Source organism: Dipodomys merriami, unplaced genomic scaffold (assembly GCF_024711535.1).
Source record: "Dipodomys merriami isolate MVZ:Mamm:240054 unplaced genomic scaffold, mDipMer1.0.p SCAF_63, whole genome shotgun sequence".
NCBI classification, from domain to species: Eukaryota; Metazoa; Chordata; class Mammalia; order Rodentia; family Heteromyidae; genus Dipodomys; species Dipodomys merriami.
In genome coordinates, this window is record NW_027206213.1 from 6,435,706 (window position 1) to 6,457,818 (window position 22,113).

At 39.3% G+C, this 22,113-nt stretch overlaps 1 protein-coding gene across 1 annotated transcript in view; it reads right to left on the minus strand.

Moving 5' to 3' along the window:
- Positions 1-3,291, minus strand: part of Ehbp1 (EH domain binding protein 1) — a 305,708-nt gene extending 302,417 nt beyond the window's left edge. Inside the window, exon 1 of the mRNA XM_070004546.1 lies at positions 3,089-3,291. The gene's annotated coding sequence lies outside the window, so the exon portion shown is untranslated. The remainder of the gene's footprint in view (positions 1-3,088) is intronic.
- Positions 3,292-22,113: the final 18,822 nt, after the last annotated feature.

Here is a 22,113-nt window from a genome sequence, read left to right on the forward strand (position 1 = left end):
AACTGCCCAATAAATAAGTGGGCGAAAGACTTAAAGAGAAACTTCTCTGAAGAAGAAAGAAGGATGGCCAATAGACACATGAAGAAATGTTCAACATCCCTAGCCATAAAAGAAATGCAAATCAAAACAACATTGAGATATCACCTCACCCCAGTTAGATCGGCAAAAATCAAGAACTCTAACAACAACAGATGCTGGAGGGGATGTGGACAGAAAGGAACCTTACTTCATTGTTGGTGGGAATGTAAACTTGTTCAACCACTTTGGAAAGCAGTATGGAGGTTCCTCAAAAGACTTCACATAGAACTCCCCTATGACCCAGCAATCCCACTTTTGGGCATTTACCCAAATGTTTACAAACAAGACCACACTAAAGCTACCAGCACAACAATGTTTATTGCAGCATTATTTACCATAGCTAAGATATGGAACCAACCCAGATGCCCCTCGGTAGATGAATGGATCAAGAAAATGTGGTATATATACACAATGGAATTCTATGCCTCCATCAGAAAGAATGACATTGCCCCATTTGTTAGGAAATGGAAAAACTTGGAAAAAATTACATTAAGTGAAGTAAGCCAGGCCCAAAGAAACATAGGTCCCATGGTTTCCCTTATTTGCAAGATCTAGTATATGTATGAGTCAAGTGGAAAAGGTCAGATAATGTGAGGTCAGGAAAATGAACCCTTAGATATGTATTTTAATGTTTTTTTCTTTCATGCATGTGTTTCTAACGCATTTATAAGATTATCTCTTTGTTGCTTTGTATGTCCCTCCCCCACAGTATAACCCCTGCTTTCACTGTATTTGATGTCAGTATAACTTGTGGAGGAGATGGGGAAAAACCAGTCGTTTAAGGATACAGGTGGACCTGTTGCAACAATGAGAAGTACAAGTTGTCATGTCCAAAACGAGCTTTACAACGTCGGTGCGGGAGGGGGGGGGGGAAGAGGGGGAAGGAGAAGGAGAAGGATTGGGATGGGGGGGAGGGGGGAGGCTGGGAAGGGATGTGAAGGGTAAACAAAGGAGGAGGCTGCAATGCTTGGTAAGAAATGTACGCATTATCCTGCCCATGTAATTGTAACCCCTCTGTACAGTATGTTCACAAATAAAATAAAATTAAATTTAAAAAGAAAAAAAAAAGAAAGCAATTGCTCCAGAAGTTTCTGAAGTACCCCAAGAGCCAGGACTTACACAAATAGGCACTTTGAAATCACTTACTGAAAGGCATATATAGAGTCAGACAAATTACAAAATTACTATTCAGGAAAGGAAATCTGAATTTCAGCCCTCATCCACTCCTAATAGGGCATTTTTCACAGTGCACAAACATAGTACAATGTACTATATTCATTTTTAATAGCTCCTTGTCTAGCCATGCCATAGGCCACTGACATTGGAAATGACACCACATCTGGGTGCTGGTAGGAGCAATGTTTGAAGCAAGCCAGAGCAGAAAAGCCCATGAGATTCTTATCTCCAATTAACCAATTTTTAAAAAGCCAGAGGTTGAGGTGTGGCTCAAGTGGTAGAGCTGCAGTTCTAAGTGAAAAACCTAAATGAGAGTGCAAGTTCAAACACCAATAGTAGTGCACAAGGAATAAAGAGAGAAAGGAGTAGGGGCTGTGGCTCAAGCAAGGAATAAAGAGAGAAAGGAAGGAAAGAAGAGAGAAAGAAAGAAAGAAGAGAAAGAAAGAAAGAAGAGAAAGAAAGAAAGAAGAGAAAGAAAGAAAGAAGAGAAAGAAAGAAAGAAGAGAAAGAAAGAAAGAAAGAAAGAAAGAAAGAAAGGAAGGAAGGAAGGAAGGAAGGAAGGAAGGAAGGAAGGAAGGAAGGAAGGAAGGAAGGAAGGAAGGGAAAGGAAGGGAAGGGAAGGGAAGGAAAGGAAAGGAAAGGAAAGGAAGGGAGAGAAAGAGAGAGGGAGGGAAGAAAAAGAGGGAAGGAGGGAGGGAAGGAGGTGATAATGAGGGGGGAGGGAAGGGAGGCAGAAAGGAAAGGAAGAAAGGAAAAAAAGAAGGAAAAGGAAGAAAGAGGGAAAGAAAGAAAGAAAAAGAGAAAGAAAGGGAAGGAGGAAAGGAAGGAAGGAAGGAAGGAAGGAAGGAAGGAAGGAAGGAAGGAAGGAAGGAAGGAAGGAAGGAAGGAAGGAAGGAAAAGGAAAAGAAATGATACCACAGGAGACCCTCCAGTTTCTGCCTCCAGAATGTTTCTCTAATCTCTCCATTTCACTGAACAAACTTCCTTCCCTCTGTTCAGTGTTTCTCAGACTTTTTGACTGAGGCCCACATGGGTAGAGTAAAATGCTCTCAGTTATCTATCATTCCTGCTTTTCAAAACATTCCTTATTAGCAATAAGCTATACATTATGTGAATATCTGCTGTACTAATGTTGGTATAGATGGCTCCCATGTGTACCACAATCTGAATGTGTTTTGAAGTATAGGTTTTGTCAACTTGCACTGTACAGGCACCACTATCCTATTGTATGGTTAATAATATAGATGGCAATGAAGGTAAATGAAATATAATTTCTGATTAAAAATCTGGGATGGTAATTATTGAAAATACAACAATTCACTAATACTGATATTGAGAATAAAACAATCTTCTCCAAAGCTGAGGATATTTCAACAATCTGTCCATGAGTGTTTATAGAAGGAACTTCTCAAATATCACCAAATGCTGCCTACTGATCAGGCAAATTCTAAGTCCTTATTAAACTGCAGTTCTTTGTTAAGTTTTTATATATGATTACTAAATATTATTAACTTATTTCCCCCTGTGCTTTCTTGGCTTGATTGCTCACCTGTCACTCTAATGCTCAAGCCATACCTCTCACCCAGCTGTTTTTGCTTGCTCTTTTGGAGATGGAATAGTCTAGACTTTTCTGCTCATGATGGCTTTAAGCCACTATCCTCCAGATCTCAGTCTCCTAAGTCATTAGAATTACAGGTATGAGCCACTGGTGTCCAGCTAAAACAACTGTTAACTTAGTAGTTCTTAGTAAGTAGAACATAATTTGCTGGTATGATCCACAGAAGAGACATTTAGCAATTGGTTGTGGGGCATCAGGAGTATGCTTCTGACCTACCTGTTGGCTGTGGTCCATATCTTGCCAATCACTAGATAGATGCTTGGCTTGGCTTTCTGATTCTTGAGTTGTTGTATCACCTTTCCTGTTTCACCCTTTTCTGCTATTGTGGTATCCTGACCCTCAGCTTTAGCCAACAATCTAGGGCTGTCCTATCCTGATCCTCCAAATCCCCAGTCTCTAGAGGTCTTCTCTTTGAGGGAGAGTATGATGTTATTCTCTAGCTGGGTAGACTCCAGGTGGTCACCCTGCAGCTTCTGTGATGCCATAATAGGAGAACTTGAGTGAGACACAGTGGGGAAAATTCTGAAGACATGGTCACAGACTATGTCTGCCTTGCCAACTGTTTGACAATAGGCAAGTTACCTCACTTTTCTGCTGAATGGAAATGTTAATACTAATCTCTAGATTTCTTGTGAAGATCAAATGACATGATGTATGATAAAGGAGCGTGAAGTATACATTCATTCATAAAAGCAATACATGTGTGTTATTGTTACAGGTACCTGGTTTGTTCTATTTTCTAAGTGTAACATGATACAGGTAGCTGGATTGTTCTATTTACTAAGTATAACTGATATTAGGACTGCTATGATGTGTAAGAATGATGAACAATTCAGATTGTCAACAATGTATGTCAAATTGCTAAGATTACATGGACCCTAGGGACCAACAAGGAAGACTGGTGAATTTCTGATTTCTCAAGTACTTGTCTCAATGGTCATAAATTCCCTCCCCCCACCTTTTTTCTAAACTTTTCAAGAGTAGGAATTAATTCAGATTAATTCAAAAACATAAAGGTTTTTTTGTTTCTTTCTTTTCTTCCTCCTTCCCCCCACCCACCCTTTTCCTTCCCACTGGAGTTTAGGAACTCTTGGAGGATAGTGGTTAAAATATGCTAAGAATTCTTCCCTCCACCCAGTCAGGAATGTGTCCTGCTTGGGACTCTTAGCAGGAATGTAAGGATTGCCAGATAAAGTCCAGCCCTTGAAGCAGTCAGAGCTTGGGGATATGGGCTGCTATATGGGCAGTCGCCTTTCTTTCCAACCAGACCTTCATCAAAATTCCCCAGAGGCTGCTCTGAAACTGACAGTAGAAGCCAGAACTGGAGATACAGGACTAACCTCTGCAGCCAGTGGGTAGAAAGACATTGAGCCAGAACATCTGAAAAAAAGACTCATCAGTGTTCAGTCTTTGATTTTTTTTTAGGTGTTATAATTTACATTTTAAATAACTCCCAAAGGCTCAGGTGTTAAAGGCTTGTCTTTAGTTTGATGTTATTCAAAGCTGGTAGAACTTATAAGAGATGAGACCTAGTAGGAGATCTTAGGTCATTGGAATTGTGCCCTTGAAAAGATTTTGGAAGCTCTTGTCCTCTCTTTTTCCCTTTCCAATTGCCATGAGGTGAGCATGTTCCTCCACCCCCCCCTCCCACCCCCAGCTTTGCTACAGGTCCAAAGCAACAGGGCCAATTTACCATGGCTTGAAACTTCTAAAATAGACTATTGGTGTGTGTGTGTGTGTGTGTGTGTGTGTGTGTGTGTGTGTGTGTGTGAGAGAGAGAGAGAGAGAGAGAGAGAGAGAGAGAGAGAGAGAGAGAGAGAGATAACTAGGGAAAGTAAAGGCCACTCAAAAGAATGAGCAATAGGACCCAGAAACTGATTGCCTCAACCTTTCCTCTTTTTAAGTTCATTATTCAGGATTTTTGCTACAGAAACAGAAAGCTGGCCAACAAAATTATTTGGAATCAACACAGATGTAGGGTTAAAAACAGGTTCTGCCATTTATGTTTGTTACATGACCTGGGCTAAATTATCTCTGAATTTGATTTTTTTTTCCACTGGTAAAATGAAAATATGAATTATATCTAGCTCTCATGGAGTGTGGGCCAAGTGAATAAATAAGGTATATAGAAACACAAGGCTACAAGGCCTATTTTTCATGACTATTTTTAAATAGTCTCAAGACATTACAGTATACAATAAGTTTTCACATTAATTACCTGCTTAAAATTTCATTAAATCAATAATGTAAACTTGAACATTCTAGGGTGGTTTCTTATAATGTTCATCTTTTAGGACAAATAACAGATTGTCAGCTCTGGTGGTTATCACTGGGTCTTGGCTTAGTTCTTGTGCACACCTTGTCCCTAATATGGTTTTTGCACTGAGGTCCTAGTTATGAGCAGGCTTCCAGTGTTCTGTCTGTATTTAGCCATGGCAATTGTTCTTACATAGGTACCTATGTGTACTGTGTTCTTGGAAAAAGTGCTTGTCAGAAGTCAAAGAGAGAGGCTCAAAGGCCTCAGGGATTCTGACAAAGTTGAGAGCCCTCTGGAATACCCCTGCCTTCCTGATCTCTTATATCTAACCTTAAAGTTTTACCTGACTTAGAAGAGGTCTTCTGTGGCCGTTAGGCCTCTAATACAAGGATCTGTCTGCCTGCTGCTTTGCTTCCAGCAGTTTTCTTGGGAGAAAACATGGGTGATCTCCTCCCTTATTCAGATTAGAACTCTTAGTACATTGCTCTGCAACATTTTGCATTCCTGAAGTCATTGTGCTTCTCAACTTCCCTAAACCTCAAATCTTCCTTCCTACAATTAGATGAGATCTATTAAGTCCTTCTAAAGACTTAATCTCAGATTTTAAACTGGTGCACTGTGGAGGAGAATGTAGCACTGACCTATTTTCTAAAATCTCTATGAGCTAGCTTCCTGACAACTCTTCCTTCTCAAATATCATTATGGTTTGTGGAAATGGAGTCCCATGTTGAGCTAGACATCAACTTATCTCCCTACTGATTGCCTTAAGTTTTTTCAGACAGATTCGTGCATATTACTCACTATTTCATACTTCATGAACCTCAGAAAAATATTATCCTTTTTTGTTAGTAAGAACATACTATTTGGAGGTAAAAACATTTACAAAGCAATTGTTTTTATTGACCTATAGGTCCTAAAAGCATGGCTAGTCCTGAACACAAGGCAAGCTGCCCTTGGACTTAGCAGGGAGTCTAGTAAGTAAGGACCAAGAAAAGGCATGCTGTGGAGGAGGTAGCTATTATCCCCATGAAACTCTGGGCCTGAACAAGGCACTAAGGCAGAGTATGAAAAATTTAGTCAACTCTCTTATAGTATGGAATTTGCTAGTGCCAGGCAGAAATGTTGCACGGTATGATCAGATAAGGGGTAAACCCTGAGCAAAGGTTGCCTACCTTTGGCTAAGCTCCAGATAGAAAGCCTGTTTATGGGAACAGGATCTAGTCCTAGAGAGGCAGAGCGGTTAGAGAGAGATGGAACACTAAGATCCCTGTCCCTATCTAAAGTTCTGAGCAATGTCAGGCATTCAGTGTAACCCCAGGCAAATGTGTACTTGATGCTAAAAGTACCTTTTAGCACCTCCCTGTACATATTCCCCAGATACTTTCTCCTGGTGATTTGTCTCTGTGCCTCCTACTGAGGACCGTGGTTTGGCTGTTGTCTCTTCCAAACTATTTTAACATTATCATTGCCTTCAGCTTTGCCCAACCATTATTCCCAATTCCACTCTACATTTTACTAAGAAGTAAAACTCCAGATCTAAATCTCTAGATACAAGGCTTACCCATGGATATTTCATCTGTCCCAAACTCATCATGTTTACCCTGAACTCTTCTGCTCCTCCAGCCTGCCTTATTTTGCTGACTAGCATCCTAGCCAGAAATCTAAAGCTTAGCATAACCTCTTGGTTATCTCAACACTAACCCACGGTGACTCTAGGCTGTGGTACATTTCCTCAATGCTTATCCATATCTAGTTCTTTCCTTCCTGGATAATATTCTTGTTTCACTTCCAGTTAAGTGGAGACTTTTGGCTAGTTTGGGCCAATGAAATGTAAATAAAGATGTATGAATTAGTTCTGAGATAATTTGAAATGCTTATTCTTAAGTTGCTTTACCTACAACAATTTTTTTCCTGTCCTATGGAATGCAGTGGCAGAGTCACAAAATACCCTGGGAAGTGGTCACCTTGAGGAGGGGATTGCCAGGGAGAGATGTTGGGATCTGCAGCAGATGCTACAAAATGGAAAAGAAATGTTTGTGTTCAGTTGCTAAGATAGGAATAATTTGTTACCATAGTATAATCTAGCTAATCCTGACTATATGATCATGAAGGATTGTTGATTTTTACCACTTCATATTTCTTGAATCAGCTTCTCTTCTTTAGCTCATCTGCTGATCTAGCTCAGAACCTTAATAACTTCCTTCCAGGACTAATTCAAATGCTTTAAAAAGGTTTATTTCCAGTTTGGCACCCTCAGACTAATCATCCAGACAGATACTGGAATGGCCTTTGTATAATTCAAATTCAACCACATATCTGGGATTTCTTTGCTTCACAGGCTTTCTACCCCTATATGACAGGTCTCATCCTGGGCCAGCCTCATCTGCTTGCATTTTATGCCCAGCAAAACTCAAATGTTTGTGCATTCAAGAATAAACCATGCTGCTTCAACTTCCATGTTTTTGCTCAGGTTGCATTTATATGAAACATCTTTTTTTCAGTACAGGGGATTGGACTCAGGGTCTCACATTTGCTGGGCAAGCACTCTGCCACTCTGTCACTCTACCATTTCTTTTACTTTCAGTATTTTTTATATAAGAGCTCACACTTTTGCCTAGGCATGTTTTGGATTGTAATTTTCTTACCTCTGCTTCTTGAGCAGCAGGATTATATCTGAAACTTCCTTACATACCTCTTACCATTTTCTTAACCTGGAAAACTCCTTGTTCTTCAAGACTAGATTTTAGTACCAGCTTTTTTGAGAAGGCTTCTTGTTAGGCTTAGCCCTCCTACATACTCTCAAGTATTCTCTACATGTTACTGACCACATTATACACATCTGTTTATCAGTCTTTCTAGAATACAAACTTAACCTGTAAACCATGTTGAAACATAGTAAATACTAAATTGTAGGAAATATTGAGGTAATGAGATTCAGAGTTCATGTGGACATTTGCGGTTCATACTTGAACCCCAAATCTCAAGATGTTGGTCTGTATTGCAGTCTTTAAAAATTTAACCAGAGAGTTTCATAACTCTGGTGGATCTCCAGGTCCAATGAAGCTGGTATTGGGGCTATGACTACATATCAAGGTTAATAAATGGTAGGCCCAAGATAGGAATTATTAACTTTCTATCCTTGCCAAAATTATTTCAAGAACTGGAGAGACATTACATTAAATGGGTACTGTGAAGAGACATTACTTTGAGAATCAGGTGAGGCAGATGCAAAGAAAACAGATATGACTTAATATAATCTTATTAAATCATTGGCACTCTCAATAAGTTGGTTTTAGCAACCATATAGTTTGGCTTTCTTGAATCACTATAATAAATAATATAAGTAGCTCCTTACTACTTATGATAGTTGTTTTCTGTGAAGTAACTAAAAATACTAACAAATAGTGAGTCATTTCTTCTAAGTAATATATAGGGTTAAGTTTCTGTGAGGCTCTAGTCACATTTTCAGTGATTAAATAAGCATTTTTCCGTGTATGTTTCTACTCAGTGATACCTTCCTTATTTTATACTTGTGAAATAACTTGATACAATTAGTTCAGTAACATTACACTATTACCAAATAGCACTATAAATCATGTCTGAACAAACTTTACCTAATGCATATGTTTCTCTGCAATGTGTACCTTGCACTTAGGAATATTAGATAGTAGTATGCTCAGGGGCCATTTTAAACAGCCAGATCATCAACAAAAACCACAGAAATGGGACTAAATAGACTGCAAAAGAACACTTGTTTACAATGAGAGCTATAGTAAGAAGGCTGAGTGTTATCCTCTCTGGCCTCAACTGGGAATATGATGATATCTTGTTAAAGCAGCCTGACTATGACTAAATCAAGGATCTATGAAGTAACTCTGTCCAAACGACTGTGTGTAGTCTTCCTATCTACAGCCTATTTTCCAATCAGGTCAATTTGGATTCCGTTCCAAACACTGTGATGCTCTTTCCTCCTCTTCTTTGCTTTTGTCAAAATGCCATTCTCTTGCCCAGCCAAATCACCCTTGACTAATGAGGCTTCGTTCAGTCCACATCTTTCATTAACTTTCCTTGGATCTCCTTAGTCACCTGTTCATTTCCTTATCTATTAGAAAGCATGAACCACCTTAAGTCTAAAGCACTTGTCACCTAAAATAACAGCATATGGTTCTCAGGACTATTGTAGGATAAATGATTTCTATCTATCTATCTATCTATCTATCTATCTATCTATCTATCTATCTATCTATCTATCTATCTACCTACCTACCTACCTACCTACCTACCTACCTACTTACCTACCTACCTATCTAACCTGGCACAAAGAGGATACCCAGAAATATTGATGATTCTATATGATACTAATTTGGTTTAGAAGAACTGTTTTTCTTTAAATTAGTCATTCCTGGGAAGACAAGTTATGAAGAAAAAGAGAATAATTTGTTAGAGACAAGTTAACAGCATGAGTCAGTGATTCCCAGATTTTGAATGTTTTTGGCCAGCAACCTAGGGAACTGACATCAAGTTGCTTAATATTTCCTTTTTGCCAAAAGCCCCTCTTCATAACTCCTTTTAATAGCAGCTTTTAAAAAAGAAAATAAATATACCATAAAGACAAACAGGTAGAAAGGACATAGAACTTAGAGGTTTTGTTCTGGAAATGAATACATGCAGCTTCATGAAAAATTCACTTCACCCATGTACTTATCCAGTTTTTAATTCCTTGACCAAATATTTATTAAGTGATATGCACTATGAATTGTTCTAAGTAGTAAGGTAGAATGGTAAACCCAACAAGGAAGTTCCTTGTACTTGTGGAGCTTTTTAAAAAAAAAATCGGAAACATTCACGACCAACCAGTACCAATCCACTAGTGTATGCACAATATTTAGGAGCTATGACATGAGGGTACTTAGTCCCTAGTGGTGTTGTTCAATTCTTGCTTCTAAATTCAAAAGGAAGAAGCAGGAAACTGTTGCCATGGGTGGGTAGTGGGAATGCAGAGGCAGAGGAGCAGCTCTGAATCTGGACCCCAAGGCAATGAGGTCCAGTCCTCAGTTTGGACCCCCAGGCTAGCTTTGCCTTGAAAATCAAATTCACATATAAACAGAAATCCTTCTGGAAGTTGACATTTTCACCATAAAAACCAATGACATATATTCAGATCAAAAAGCCTGAAATATAGTGCATAGTGAAACAATCGTCAGTGTGTAGAGATTAGCCTGGAGAAAAGAAAGCAGGTTGGGAGGGAGAATGAGATAGGGCCTAGCTTCTTGTATTTGGGGAGTTCGTCACCACTTTCTTAACAGAGTTCAAAAGAAAATCACTGCATGTGGGGAAATATGAGCTTTCAGAAGTGCTATAAAATACTTTCAGCACTGTTAAATGCACTCAGCCAACAAAAATAAGACACTTGCTGTTATTTGAAATTTCAACATAAACGAAGGACAGAGTAACAGTTGTCTTTCATTCTCTCATGCCTTAGTGAGAAGTGGAGGAGACCCCCCCCACCACCATCTGGCAAGCCTCTGTAACAAGCTGAATGAGTTAATAAAGGACAATATACATTTTTCTAAAATTCAGAGTTAAGAGAATGTGGCACCTGCAGAAACTAACAGAATTTGCAAACCTCTCCATAGACTGCAGGTCTCTTGTGACAATCCTAATGTTCTTGTCAAAATTTGTAAATATGGAACAAAATACTACACTATTTGAAAAGATGCTCATGCCTGTAATCCTAGCTACTCAGGAGGCTGAGATCTGAGAATCACGGTTCAAAGCCAGCCCAGGCAGGAACATCCGTGAGACTCTTATCTCCAATAAACCACTAGAAAACTGGAAGTGGAGGTGTGGCTCAAGCAGTAGAGCGCTCGCCTTGAGCTGAAGAATGCAGGGATAGCACCCCAGCCCAGAGTTCAAGCCCCATGACCAACAAAAAAATCTTTTTAGAATATATGTGTTTGCTGAAAAAAAATTAATTAAAATCCTGCTAGATTTTTAGGGCCTTGTGTGTGTGTGTTTGTGGTGTGTGTGTGTACTAGGGTTTTAACTCAGGGTCTGGCTACTGTCTTCTAACTCAAAATTGGAGATAAGAGTATCTTTGTCTGCCTGGTCTGACTTTGAACTGTGCCTTCTGAGTAGCTAGACTGACAGGCATGAGCCATCCATGCTTGGCTAAGGACTCACTCTTATGAGCTGGCCTTGTGACATTACCCTGCCGAAAGAGAAGGTAGCTAGGTGTTGGAATGCCAATTTCTGGAACATACTGGGACTAGGACCAAGAAGAAAAAATGATCAAGAAACTATAAGCAGAAGTTTCTTTTTTTATCATAGCATTTTAGGATTAAAAATAAAAAGATTTACTAAAATTAGTCACAACATTGAACTCTTAAAAGGAGAAAACTTTAAAGTAAGGCAAATAGCCCAAATGCAGAACTTCAGACAACTTTATCAACTTCATACTATATATCCACAGCAAGGAAATTAATTATTCCCAGATGCTGGGATGAAGAATGTTGCTGGATTGTTTTGCCTCTCAAACTCCTCAGTATAAACACACACTCACAGAACTACATTCCCTTTTTTGGCTGCCAATATGCAAGTAATTATACACTGAGCAGGATAATGTTGGATGCACTTTCCTTTGAATACCAAGCAAGTTCTGGGTTCTTTCAGCCTTTTGGACCATGCCCATGAGCATTTTTCTCTGACAGTCTTTAGTAACTACTGGTAAACAAATTGTTTCTTTTAAAAAAAAATTCAACAGCAGCATAAGCCTCATTTCCAAAAATTTCCAGACTCCCTTAGAGCCAGAGGGACAAAAATGTATCTCAAGTTCATTATAGCTCCAGAAAACAATTTTTCTGCAATCCCTGTGATAAAAAGTCAGAATTCATAATAATGTTTACACATTTTATGTCACATTTGGCTCACAAGTAAACAAAGAAGGCAGATATAAATCAATGGTGAGCTAGGTACTGGTGGCTCATGTTTCTTATCCTTGCTATTTAGGAGGCTGAGTTCTGAGCATCGTGGTTTCCAGCCGAGGCAGGAAAGTCTGTGAGATGCACATCTCCAAAAAACTACTCAGAAAAGGGCAGAACTCAAGAGCACTAGTCTTGAGCAGAAGCTTAGGGACAGTGCCCAGGCTCTGAGTTCAAGCTGCAGGACTGGCAAAATCAATCAATTAATCAACTGTGAACTGAGATGTGTTTATTATTAAGCATGGGTTCTCTGCCATTGTCAGAGTGAGTAAAGGTTCCTAATTCTAATTCAGCCCCCCCCCTGCTTTTTTTGTGCCAGTCCTGGGGCTTGAACCCAGGGCTTAGGCACTGTCCTTGAGCTTTTTTGCTCAAGGCTAGCAGCTCCACTTCTGGACTTTTAGAGATAAGAGTCTTACAGAGGCTGGGAAGGTGGCTCAGTGGTAGAGTGCTTGCCTTGCATGAATGAGGCCCTGGGTCCGATACCTCAGTATCACATAAGCAGAAAAAAGCTGGAAGTGGTGCTGTGGCTCAAGTGGTAGAGCGCTAGCCTTGGGGTAAAGAGCTGAGGGACAGTGCCCAGACCCAGAGTTCAGGCCCCATGACCAACAACAACAACAAAAAGAGTCCTACAGACTTTTGTGTATGGGCTAGCTTTGGATTTTGATCCCAAGATCTCAACCTCCTGAATAGATCGTATTACAGGGCTGAGCCACTGGCACCTGGCCTAGGCCAAATTTTTATGGGGCAAATGAAATGTGTTTTCTACTGGGTGAGTCCTGGCAGGTTTAGAAGAATCTGCCTGGACCTTCGCATTTCTTGGAGTAAATAAACTCAGTGAATTTGCTCCAGGCATTAATAAAGCACATGTGTTTGCATGTGCATATATGTGTGTAAAATGGGGAAAAGGGGAGATAAGAAAGGCACAAGGAACACCTCAGGAGCTATTAAAGCAAAAAACATTTTCAGCAGAATAGAAAGGAAGTTCTTTAGTCCTGCTAGTTACAAAACAAATGAGAAGGAAAGTTCAAGGAAAGTTGATATCTAAAAATAAATAAATAAAAGGAAATTCAATGAGAAAACAATATTCAGGTCAGGTCTAAACGGAGAGAAAAACACTCATTCAGAACTGGGCTGCCATCCTGATTTCTCTAAAGTGAGCAGCTGCTGGTTATTGAAACCAGCCCACACCGTGGGTCTCCGCCACCATGGCAACACCGAGGCTGTCAGTGCTGGAGAGTCTAAGGCACTGGTCTATGGCCAGAAGCATTCTGGCTACAAATGAGAGAGACTGTATAGGATTTTTTTTCCTTAATGTGTTTTGAAAGATTTTGATTTCTGGGTTTGTGGTTGGCTATTGGAAACTTTTCTTTCTTTTTTTTTTTTTTTGTTGGTCGTGGGGCCTGAACTCTGGGCCTGAGAACTGTCCCTCAGCTCTTCAGTTCAAGGCTAGTGCTCTACCACTTGAGTCACAATGCCACATCCAGCTTTTTTTGCCTATGTGGTACTGTGGAATTGAACCCAGGGCTTCATGCATGCAAGGCACGCACTCTACCACCGAGCCACCTTCCCAATCCCTAATGGAAACTTTTAAAACCTGTAATAAAATCCTGACCAAAGGGGCAGATTTCTACCAAACAACATAGAAGAGAAGCATTGTGGTGGTCACTCAGTAAGTAACCTATTCCCACTTTCTTTTAAATAATCTCTTACAAGTCTTTTGTCAGTTCTGCATGTTTGTGCCTGCTATCTTGCACTGTAACTTTAAGATGCTTTGAAAAATACAAATTTGAAGGAGGCTGAGATTGGAGGAAGGCAGTTCAAAGTCTGTGAGACTCTTATCTCCAATTAAACGCCAAAAACCCAGAAGTGGAGCTGTGGCTCAAGCGGTAGAGTGCCAGCCTTGAGCAAAAAATCTAAGGGGGAGAATCCAGGCCTACCCCAGTATTGGTATTATAGCTATATAGCTATATAGCTATATCTATAACTATATCTGTATCTGTATATATATATATATATCTACATATATGTATGTATTTATCTATGCATGTGTATGTGTGTATTTTATGTTTGTGTCTTATAATACATGATCCTAAAAAGGAAAGCTTTGATAATTTTGTGAGCTAGAAAGTTAGTTGATAATGAATTTAAAACACTGAAATTTAAAAACACAGATCATAGCTTATATGTTATAAATTCAGTGGCCACATAATTGGCACATTCCAATGTTGAACTCACCATCTTGATTTTATAAACACTAAGCTAAAAATGTACTTTAAGTATAAAGAAAATTCCAACACAATAACCCCCTGATATTATACAATAAATAATAGCATAAACATCCATCAAACTGCCTGGTTTCTTTTGTGTAATCTTGAGCAAGTTATTTAAACTCTCTCTGTAATACTATTTTCTCATGTGTAAAATAGAAATAAGAACAGCAATTACTTCCAAAGTTGTCATAGGTATCAAATGAGTTAATGTCTGCGAATTGCTTAGAATAGTGTTTAGTTAGTGTTAAATAAGTGCTTAAAAAATAAATGAGTAGACATGTGCAGTGGCTCAAGTCTGTAATGCTAGCTATTTGGGAGGTGGTGTTTGGAGGACTGCAGAAAATATCACGAGTCACCCTCTCAACCAATGGCTAGGGGTAATAGTGGGCATTCGTTTTCCCAGCTATGGAGGAAGCACATGGCTGGGTGCAGAGATGTGTGCCTGTATCTCCCAGTGACTTGGGGAACCACAAGGAAGAGAATTACAGTCCAACTGGCCCAGGCTGGTCTTTCCCTCTAAAATAATGAAGAAAGAGGCTGGAGGTGTGGCTCAAGTGGTAGAGCACTAGCAAGCACCAGACTCTGAGTTCAATCCTCAGTACCACCAAAAAAGACAAAAAAGAAAATTATGAGTAAATAAGTAAATAATATTTTAAATTAAAGGCTCTCTTTTGACTATGGGAAATACCACCTTTGTATTTGTGTGTGTAAACCCACACTCAAGAAATGTTAGGCTTCTTAACATCTAAGGGTTACAACTTACTTGGAGTCATGCATTAGATCCCTCAAGCCCAATAGAGAAATTTATTTTTGAATTTAGCCAATTTGCATGCATGTATGGGGGAGGTGATTTTAAAAAACAGACCCTAGCTCTTTTGATTCATTTCAGTCCTAAGGAATGTTTAACATTTGTTAAAAGCACAAGACATAGTGCTTGCTAAACTAATCATAAGATGCAACCCTAGAGTGGGAAATCCCTACTGCACCCACGTATTCTAGCAGAAACCAAAGTGTCCCAGCCTCCTGGAGAAAATTAAACAATCACACTTTTTTAAAGCTTCATAACAGGTAGAGGACATCTTTCTAGAAGGGCTTGTTTAAGGACTTTCCATTTCACATCTGAACTCCACAACTGGTACTGCAGAACCCACTTACAGGTGAAGGTGTACAACTGTCATGGTGATCATTCACACTGTCATAAGATTCTGCCTTTTAAAAATAAAAATGAAAAAAAGCTTGGAATTGTGTTATTGTCTTTATGAAATACTTTTCTTCCATTTGCACTTCTTCACCAGGGAAGGAGTTTTGCTGTTCGCTATAAATTGTTTTTAAAAAATGCTCTCACAGATTGTGTTGGAGTAGTTCTACACTAATGTAACAGTCTACCATTCAGAGTTTCCATAACTTTTTGGATACTAGTTTATCTGAGGCGAACAGGTTCGCATTTTCACTAACATTTTAAAATTAAATTACATTGCTAAGCGCAGGACCTAGAAAACATTCTGGGATCTAAAAAGAAAGAAATCAACACTTAGTTTGTGAAAATGGTGAAAAAAAACTTGCTTTTACAAAATAAAGGAATCCCCTGCAACAATTCCAAATAGAAATAGGAAAAGGTGGGAATACTTAAGCTCAGGACTGAAAGGACCAACATTGAAATACATGAAGTTCATTTGTAAAATTTCAAGGTCACTCCAGAGTTGAACACATATCCTGTTTTCTAAGAAAACAAATTCCATCCACTGAATCATATCCAGTGAAACTTTTTGTGGAAAGTTGTTTGGAAGCTAGAAGCAAAATAAGAGAAAGGCAGTAGTATTCCATAGCTGAAGAAAACAGAAGCTGCCACTAGAAGAAACGCAGATCCACTGAGTCATTTGAGAAAATAGAATCAGACTGGCTTTACTGTTCCAAGAGGCTTAAATGAAAATCATTTTCAAAAGCAGTCTCATTTTCTACATTCTACTCCTCCAAGAACTGAAAAGGCCTGTACAAGAATGTCGTCACTAGCACCCAATGCTACTTAAAACAGAAGGGAAATTATGAGGTGCAGGTTAGCTGTGCTGGAATAGCAATTGATAGACGTGTGGGCTCCAGTTTCACTTGGTCACTGGTTAATGTATGAATAGTTACTGTCTGAGATGCTGGTGGCGGTAGTGGCAGCCTCAAGCAGTTATAGCAACAGAATTAGTAATAGAAGCAATAGTCTTAGGAGCAGCAGCAGGAGGAGGAACAGAAAAGCAACAGTAGCAGCGGGAACAGAAGGAATAGAAACAGTGCAGAATTAGTACTAGTAGTACAAATAGTAGCAGCAACAGTAGCATCCACAGTCACAAGTAGTAGTAACAGTAGCTATCAATAGAAACAGCAACAGTAGCAAGAAGTTGACAACAGCAGCAGTAACAGTAGCACCAGTTCCCATTTATTGAGGATCCCTGTCACTCAACTTGATTAGGAACTATAAAAAAACATATTTTAGCTGGGTGCTGGTTGCTCAGACCTATAATCCAAGCTATTCTGAAAGCTAAGATTTGAGGATCTCAGTTTGAAGCCATCCCAGGCAGAAAAGTACACGAGACTCTTATCTCCAATTAGCCACAAAAAGCCATAAGTGGAGCTGTGGCCCAAGTGGCAGAGCACTAACCTTGAGCACAAAAGCTCAGGAACAGTACCTAGGCCCAGAGTTCAAGCCCCAGAACTGGGGGTTGATGGGGAAACCACAACACATTATCTCACTGAACCCCTATATTGATGTTTTGGAATAGGTATTGCTACCCTCAGTGGACAACTCAAAAAAACAAAGACCAGAGAAACTAAATAATTATCTCACTATCACTTTTATTAGGTGAAAAATGTGGCTTTTGAATTGAGATGCATGTAATTTCAAAATCTTGCTCTTGGGAAATAGTGTGGTGAAGTTTAGGGTGTCTCAAGCAATAACAAGTTTATGAGTCATCTGGAGAACTTGGATACACTGGAGATTTGGATGCATTTGGGCTTTTGTCCTGACTGAGAACCTTGAATTTCTTACAGGCTCCCAATTAATACTGTGTGTCTGGGAAGCACACTCTATTAGCAAAGGGAGAGTGGAAAGAAAGGACGAGTCCCCTCGGAATGTGTGGCCTCAGCTTGCTCATCTGTAGTACAAAGGGGTTTGATAAGAATTATTTTTAAAATATACTCCATTTCTAAAATCCAAGTGATCTTGTGGTATTAAGAAACCAGATCACACAGGAATGACTATTAGCCCCATGAATTTTTAAACTGGCTTCAGATGAGATTCTGGCTATGATTTATGTATCTTTCTGAAGGATCTCTGACAGGTGGGGATCAGCTACCCTTGCACAAATTACATTATTGTTAAGCTTTAGGCTGAGCTCAAATCTTACTGAAAGAGTTCAAAGCACTTCTTTACATAAGCATCTTTAAAGATTATGAATGTAAAAATAGTTTCTTACGAGAAGCTTAGATGGCAGGGTTTTTCTTTTTTAATAACAGAAATGAGAAGTCTTCAAAAACATAATGGTAGCACAATCTATAAAAATATGTTAATGCCTCATTTTAAAGTCTTACAGAAATTGAGGTTTTCTGAGTTAACAAAATAGACTTCATCACAGATGGTCTGAATGATAAAAGGGACCAGCACACTAGTGTAGCAAGACTAAAAACAGTGCTCTTAGCTGAGCAGGCTGGAAGCCTGCAAGGAAATCTTTCTACATGCTAAGTGTGGAAGCAAAAAGAGTTTTGATTGGCAAGGGCACTTCAAATGCTTTCGGCAAAGCTTAGGGCCATAAGATGTGCAATTTTTATGAAGAAGCCATTTCTAATTAGAATGAATGCCTTATTAAGATGCATTTTCTCATCATACTATGCCTATACAAGACAATGGCAGCAAGGAATGTGGATTTTTCTTTCTTCCAAAAACTACATACAGTCCAGATCACCAAGAGGGATACTTTGAAATTCCTTTTGAAATTTAAACAAGGGTATCATCTTCCTTCCTTCCTTCCTTCCTTCCTTCCTTCCTTCCTTCCTTCCTTCCTTCCTTCCTTCCTTCTTTTCTTTCTTTCTTTCTTTCTTTCTTTCTTTCTTTCTTTCTTTCTTTCTTTCTTTCTTTCTTTCTTTCTTTCTTTCTTTCTTTCTTTCTTTCTCTTTCTTTCTTTTTTGCCAGTCCTGGAGCTTGAATTCAGGGCCTGGCCACTGTACTTGAGCTTCTTTTGCTAAAGGCTAGCACTCTACCACTTAAGCCACAGTGTCACTTCTGGCTTTTTCCGTGTATGTGGTACTGAAGAATCAAACTCAGGGCTTCACACATGCTAGGCAAACACTCTCCCACTAAGCCACATTCCCATCCCAAGGGTTTCATATCTATTAAACCTAGGAGTGCAAAGAATTTCCCAATGGTGAGAACTATTAGAAGTAATTGGAACCCTCAGCTGAGGAACATAAATACATGCCTATTTGGAATGGCCTACATATAGGTGTGTCTGATAGAATCTAGTCAGGGAAGATCTGGTGACTTAATATATTCTGTGTGTGCACATGTGGCGTGCACGTGGGTGCTTTTACATGCATGCACATATGTGTACCAGTACTAGTACTAGGGCTTGAACTCAGTGTCTAGGTGCTGTCCTTCAGCTTTTCTCACTTAGTGCTGGCACTCTGAGCCACAGCTTTACCTCCAGCTCCTTGGTGCTTCATTGGAAATGAGAGTCTTATGGATTTTCCTGCCTGGGCTGGCTTCAAACCTTGATCCTCAGATCTCAGCCTCCTGAGTATCTAGGATTATGCCAGGCATGAGCCATGGGCATTTGGCTTCTGTTTCTTATGGTCTTTAAAGTTGGTCAGTATTTATTGAGGTAATTCTCAGTTGACCCATGACAGCAATATACTGTCAAAATTTTCAAATTGGTGAAACCACTTTTTCCTAAATAATTTCTTCTAAGGAATCACAAAGTGTAAAATAGGTGGAATCAGATCTATTCCATTTGACATTTGGAAAGAAGGGTTCCTTTCACATCAGCTTCAATTAATAGGTTGTATTCTATTCATTGCTGCTTAATATACTATCAGAAAGTATGTTAAAAATCTTATGTCTCTTAGAATTGTGGCTTGACTAGGCTCCACCAGGACATTCTTGTGTGGGACCTTCCCTGCAGTCAATCATCAAAGTATTTGAAGGCTCTATCAGGCTGGGAATCAAAATGGCTCCTTCACTCCATGTCTAATGCTTCAATTCTCCTAGGATTCTCTTTGTCTCCATGTAGGAGGTCATCATCCATGGCTTCTCATGGTGTCTTTGGGGTTCTTATAATATGGTGGTTTCTAAGTAGTCACATTTCTTACACAGCAGCTAACTTCTGGGAGGCAGTAATTATTGCCAGAGCAGCTAATTAATAGCTACAGCCAAAACTGGCACAAGAGTCGGCATTTCTACTACATCTTATTGTCAAATAAATCCCAGACTCAAAGGTATAAAGAAACGGAGTCCTGCTGGGAAGGTAGCAATGTCACTTTGCAGAAGAGCATATGCGTTAGGGAGATATTGTAGTACCATCTTTGGAAAACATAATTTGCCACAGTTAAAAAGCACTATGGTAATAAGATTTGAGAGGGTAAACTTTTACAGAGATGAAAGTAGTACAGTTGGTTTTATTTCTGGATCTTCTTTACTAGCAGTGATATTATTACATCCTTTTGGGGAAAATGCTGTGAGCTACTCTCTGTTGTAGGGGAAGAAAGACAATGTGAACATAGAAATTATGGATATTGATGTTAAGATGAATATGAACAGCTAATATTCCTCTTTCCCTGTTTTGAGAGAACATGACTGACATAGTCACAATATGGCCCCAGAACATTCACAGTGGAAACATAGAAAGCTGCAGAAATACAAGGCTATTCCTGCTAATAGAAAAGCAAGCAGCTGTCATTTGGCAGAGCATTTTAGGGGGGAAAAAAGCCTTCTGTAGAAAACAACTGATAAAATCAGAAAGACTGTGATTTGAGGGATGTACAAGGAAACCCTCTAAACCTGCCATTAGAAAGAAGAGTTCTGACAAAGATGTGGAACTCCAACCCAGAGAGCTGGGATCACAGGACTTCTAAAACCTAGAAGAATCAGAACTCTTCTTTTCTTTCCTCCCACCCCCACCCCCACCCCCGTCCTGAGGATTGAATTCAGGGCCTGAGCTTTTTTTGCTAAAGGGTATTGCTCTATTTCTTGAGCCAGAGCTCCACTTTCAGATTTTTGGTGGTTGATTAGAGATAAGAAGCTCACACACTTTCCTGCCTGGCCTGGCTTTGAACCATGATCCTCAGATCTCAGCCTCCTGAGTAACTAGGATTACGGGTATGAGGTGCCAGCATCTGAAAACCAGAAGACGATACTAATTAGGGAGTTCTCCTGATTCCTTATAAAAAAGGGGAAATAACAGAACACACCATAAATTATATATTAGATACAAAATATCATTTACTGTGATCAATTACATATGCTATTTAAGTATTAAATATTTCATCTCAGAAAGTCAGTTATTCTCAAGGAATACATTGGTTGTCATCAATCTCCAAATTATTGACTCATTCAAACTTGTGTTAGGGCATCTGAGAACACTGAGTAGTACATGAGCATAAAAGTCAAGATCTCTATGCCTAGAATGAACAAAATCCATCGTAGTTCTTCCTTTCCAAGGCTTATTTGTATGTAGATCTGCTACGTGTTATATTACATACCCATAGGTGTGTTGAAAAAGATAGTACTGAATATGCCAGTATTTTTTTTATCACTGTCATGAAATACTTTAGATAATCAACTAAGAAAGAGAAAAGATTGATTTGTGTTCATGGTTTTAGAGGTTTCAGTTCATGATTGAGTAGACCTGTTTCTTTTAGGGCAGCAACACCAGATGTCAATGGAGAGGGATGTGTGATGGTGTGAAACCACTCACTTCATAGCCAGGAAAGAACAGAAAATGGTCCAGTATTCTACAATTTTCTTTGGGACATGCCTTCGATAACATCTTACCCCCTTGAAAGTTTTACCACCTCCCAATAGTGCTTCCTTGGGAACTTGCGTCCAGCGCAAGGGACCATTGGAAGACATTTAAGATCCAAACTATAGCAAGGGTGACCCTCAGTTTTGGTACTATGGATTATTTTCTGAGGCTCCAGCTGGAAGAACTAGTTTGAATGTGCTTGAAGAATAAGGAAGGGTTAGGAAATGCAGTTCACTATTATTTTCTTTCCTAGGGAAATTATCTCCTAAAAATTGCTCAACTTATTATTGCCCAAGTATCCTACTTCCAGATCAGGATTTTCAGAGAATGGTTCTCAAGGAGACGAATTCTAGTCAGTTTTTATAAGACTGCATTGTAAGGCCAGCCTTACTCAATGAACTATTCCAGAGCACTAGAGATTTATATGTATCAAAGGGGAGAGGGGGTTTGGTGGGGAGGTGCTGATGGGAGAGTGTCAGTAGTTAGAGAAGAAAATAAGAAAATTGTTGAGCTTTGAAAAATGAGTATGAGTTTTTTGAAGTTTGTGACTTACAAGAGTTTTCCATATGAACTTACTTTTTGCATGGATGCCACTCTGATGATCACAGTGCACTGAAACATGGTTTTTCATGATCTGTCTTCTGCTTCCTCTCCAGCCTCAGTTTTTCTATTTACACTTCACTTACTAACCCTGGTCAGACCTACGTGAAATGACATTCAGGCCTTCTGACATGCC